General features: G+C 71.7%; 1 protein-coding gene across 1 annotated transcript in view; it reads right to left on the reverse strand.

Annotated features, from left to right (window-relative positions):
* SLC19A1 (solute carrier family 19 (folate transporter), member 1) overlaps window positions 1-590 on the reverse strand; it is a 4,833-nt gene that overhangs the window by 3,471 nt on the left and 772 nt on the right. The gene's annotated exons all lie outside the window — the stretch shown is intronic.

The raw sequence follows: 590 nt of genomic DNA on the forward strand, positions 1-590 counted from the left end.
CAGGACCAGGGGCGGGGCCAGGATCTCCCTCCCAGGCTGAGCGGGACTGTCAGGACTGGGCTCCACTGCCTGCAGGGGACGGCGGCAGTGGCCTCTTGCACAGCCCAGCAGGCTCTCGGCAGTGCCCACACGGCCCTTGACCCCACCTGGCCTGCCCCGTCGGAGGCGCCAGCTGGCTCTGGGCCCTCCCAACTCGTGCTGACCACCTGCTAAGGCGAGGACCGTCGCCGGGCAGCCCAGGCAGCTCTCGCCCAGGCACTGGCCGGTTGGGCCTGGGCGTGTGGCTCTGGGTGGCGCCTGCACCTTGGCGGAACTGGCCAGCCTGGGCTCAGGCCTTGGGTCTGGCCACCCGAGGGCCTCCGGGGCTGACTCCAGGGAGGCGCCCGCCCCTCAGAGGCCGACCACAGGCCCCTGCCCAGCACCAGAGCCCCGGTTGCGCGGGGACATCTGCAGTGCGGCGGGGGGCGGACAGTCCTGAGAACCACGGGCAGCTCCAGGGGGCCAGCGTGTTTACGGAAAATTCCATGAACATCAAAAGCCCTTCTTGGCAGCTGGCCCTGCCCGGCCGCAGGGGGCCAGCGCCTGCCAGG

This window comes from Condylura cristata, unplaced genomic scaffold, assembly GCF_000260355.1.
Source record: "Condylura cristata isolate star-nosed mole 26May11 unplaced genomic scaffold, ConCri1.0 scaffold00003, whole genome shotgun sequence".
In the NCBI taxonomy this organism is placed as follows: domain Eukaryota; kingdom Metazoa; phylum Chordata; class Mammalia; order Eulipotyphla; family Talpidae; genus Condylura; species Condylura cristata.